We start from the raw sequence: 3,853 nt of genomic DNA, 5'->3' as shown, positions 1-3,853 counted from the left end.
GAGCGCACAACCACAACTACAAGCGCTCCTACAACCGAGAGCACAACCACAAGTGCTACTACAACCCAGAGCACAACCACAACTACAAGTGATCCTACAACCGAAAGCAAAACCACAACTACAAGCGCTCCTACAACCGAGAGCACAACCACAACTACAAGCGCTCCTACAACCGAGAGCACAACCACAACTACAAGCGCTCCTACAACCGAGAGCACAACCACAACTACAAGCGCTCCTACAGCCGAGAGCACAACTACAAGTGCTCCTACAACCGAAATCACAACCACAACTACAAGCGCTCCTACAACCGAGAGCACAACCACAACTACAAGCGCTCCTACAACCGAGAGCACAACCACAACTACAAGCGCTCCTACAACCGAGAGCACAACCACAACTACAAGCGCTCCTACAGCCGAGAGCACAAGTACAAGTGCTCCAACGACTAAGAGCACAAGTATAAGCGCTCCAACAAATGAGGGCACTACCACAACTACAAGCGCTACTACAACCGAGAGCACAACCACAAGCGCTCCTGCACCTGAGAGCACAACCACAACTACAATCGCTCCTACAACACCTTCAGTAGTGTCTGCAGCATTTAACTTGACCTTCAGCATGAATGAACCCTTTGTTGAAGCTCTATCCGATCCCAACTCTCCTGAGTTTAAAATCAAAGCTGCAAGTATCATTAACACGGTATGTTTTATTGGTGATGGAAATGATGAATAATTTACAAAACTTTTAATTTTTAAACAAAATAATTAAACTACTACCTGAAAAAATTCCACTGCCATATGACAAGTTGAATATTTGTGTCTGTATCTGACTTACTCGTCCAAAAAGGACAGAACTAAACTGCCAATGCAGATGAGCTCAGGCTTTATGAAATGTCTATTTATTTTCAACTAATTATATTTTACAGCTTGAAGAAATTTTTGGAGCACTCTTTTCAAACTTCGACCGAATAATAATTCTTCAGTTCAGGTGAGAAATAATATTACTACACTACTCTAAAGACTTTTTTCTTTACTTCAATGATTTATAGATTCAACCTGTAATTAACTATCATTGTGTTTATAGGATTAGGGTTATAGGTTTTACTGTGGCAGACTTCACTCTTTATTTTAATAACACTGCCGGCGTCCCGACTGAGACCACAATTACAGATGTCCTTGTTAACGCAGCAAACACCACAGATTTAAACATTACTGCAGATTCTATACGTGTCACTCAGGTTCCTGGTCAGTATGCATCTTACAATTAATTGCTTTTTAATAATATTCTGTACTTTTACACATTTTAATTTTTTCTTTAAATTCTCAACTTACAGTGGCAACAGACCGTCTTACAACTACAAGCGCTCCTACAACTGAAATCACAACCACAACTACAAGCGCTCCTACAACCGAGAGCACAACCACAACTACAAGTGCTCCTACAACCGAGAGCACAACCACAAGTGCTACTACAACCCAGAGCACAACCACAACTACAAGCGCTCCTACAACCGAGAGCACAACCACAAGCGCTTCTACAACCAAGAGCACAAACACAACTACAAGTGCTCCTACAACCGAGAGTACAACCACAAGTGCTAGTACAACCGAGAGCACAATCACAAGTACAAGCGCTCCTACAGCTGAGAGCACAACCACAACTACAAGCGCTCCTACAGCCGAGAGCACAAGTACAAGTGCTCCAACGACTGAGAGCACAAGTATAAGCGCTCGAACGACTGAGCGCACGACCACAACTACAAGCGCTACTACAACCGAGATCACAACCACAAGCGCTTCTGCACCTGAGAGCACAACCACAACTACAATCGCTCCTACAACACCTTCAGTAGTGTCTGCAGCATTTAACTTGACCTTCAGCATGAATGAACCCTTTGTTGAAGCCTTCTCCGATCCCAACTCTCCTGAGTTTAAAATCAAAGCTGCAAGTATCATTAACACGGTATGTTTTATTGGTAATTGAAATGATGATTAATTTACAAAACATTTTAAATTTTTTAACTAAATAAATAAACTACTACCTAAAAAATTCCACTGCCATATGACAAGTTGAATATTTGTGTCTGTATCTGATTTACTCGTTAGCTTTAATAATACCAAGGTCCAAAAAGCACAGAACTTAACTGCCAATGCAGATGAGCTCAGGCTTTATGAAATGTCTATTCATTTTCAATTAATTATATTTTACAGCTTGAACCAATTTACAGAAAAACCTTTTCAAACTTCATCCGAATGAGAATTCTTGAATTTAGGTGAGAAATAATATATTACTACACTACTTTGAACACTTTTTTCTTTACTTTAATGATTTATAGATTCAACCTGTATTTAACTGTGATTGTGTTGTAGGAGAGGTTCTACTGTGGCAGACTTCACTCTTGAATTTAATAAAACTGCCGAGATCCCAACTAACACCACAATTACAGATGTCCTTGTTAACGCAGCAAACACCACAGATTTAAACATTACTGCAGATTCTATACGTGTCTCTCAGGTTCCTGGTCAGTATGCACCTTACAATAAATTGCTTTTTAATAATATTCTGTACTTTTACACATTTTAATTTCACTTTAAATTCTCAACTTACAGTGGCAACAGACCCTCTTACAACTACAAGCGCTCCTACAACTGAGAGCACAACCACAACTACAAGCGCTCCTACAACCGAAATCACAACCACAACTACAAGTGCTCCTACAACCGAGAGCACAACCACAACGACAAGCGCTCCTCCAAGTGAGAGCACAACCACAACTACAAACGCTCCTACAACCAAAAGCACAACCACAGGCGCTGCTGCAACCGAGAGCACAACCACAACTACAAGCGCTCCTACAACTGAGAACATAACCACAACTACAAGCCCTTCAACAACCGAAAGCACAAGCACTGTCACAACTGAGAGCACAACGACAAGCGCTCTTGCACCCGAGAGCACAACCACAACTACAAGCGCTCCAACAACCGAGAGCACAGTCACAACTACAAGCGCTCCAACAACCGAGAGCACAATCACAGCTACAAGCGCTCCAACAACCGAGAGCACAACCACAACTACAAGCACTCCAACATCCGAGAGCACAACCACAACCACAAGCGCTCCTACAACTGAGAGCACAACTACAAGCACTCCAACAACCGAAAGAATAACCACAACTACAAGCGCTCCTACAACCGAGAGCACAACTACAAGCGCTCCTACAACCGAGAGCACAAATAGAAGCACTCCTACAACTGAGAACATAACCACAACTACAAGCCCTTCAACAACCGAGAGCACAACCACAAGCACTCTCACAACTACAAGTGCTCCTGCAACTGAGAGCACAACCACAACTACAAGCACTCCAACAACCGAGAGCACAACTACAATTGCTTCTGCAACCGATAGCACAATCACAACTACAAGCGCTCCTACAACCGAGAGCACAACCACAACCAGAAGCGCTCCTACAACTGAGAGCACAACTACAAGCACCCCAACAACCGAGAGCACAATTACAAGCGCTCCAACAACCAAAAGCATAACCACAACTACAAGCGCTCCTACAACCGAGAGCACAATTACAAGTGCTCCTACAACCGAGGGCACAACCACAATTGCTCCTGCAACCGAGAGCACAATCACAAATACAAGCGCTCCTTTAACCGAGAGCACAATTACAAGCACTCCTACAACCGAGAGCACAACCACAACTCCAAGCGCTCCTACAACCGAGAGCACAACCACAAGCGCTCCTACAACCGAGAGCACAATCACAACTACAAGCGCTCCTACAACCGAGAGCACAACCACAAGCGCTCCTACAACCGAGAGCACAACCACAACT

The 3,853-nt window shown here is 43.4% G+C and overlaps 1 long non-coding RNA gene across 2 annotated transcripts; it reads left to right on the top strand.

Moving 5' to 3' along the window:
- Positions 1–563: 563 nt before the first annotated feature.
- LOC310721591 lies at positions 564–2,550 on the top strand. 2 transcript variants are annotated; one of them, XR_014532127.1, is made up of 3 exons: positions 564–702; positions 2,214–2,275; positions 2,373–2,550. It is a non-coding gene; the product is annotated as an uncharacterized lncRNA (long non-coding RNA). The 2 variants fall into 2 exon arrangements; XR_014532128.1 differs by lacking the exon at positions 564–702 and adding an exon at positions 1,827–1,965.
- The last annotated feature ends 1,303 nt before the right edge of the window (positions 2,551–3,853 follow it).

This window comes from Silurus aristotelis, assembly GCF_946808225.1.
Source record: "Silurus aristotelis genome assembly, chromosome: 27".
Lineage (NCBI taxonomy): Eukaryota > Metazoa > Chordata > Actinopteri > Siluriformes > Siluridae > Silurus > Silurus aristotelis.
The sequence above is the reverse complement of the archived record's forward strand: the minus strand, read 5'-3'. Positions and strand labels throughout refer to the sequence as shown.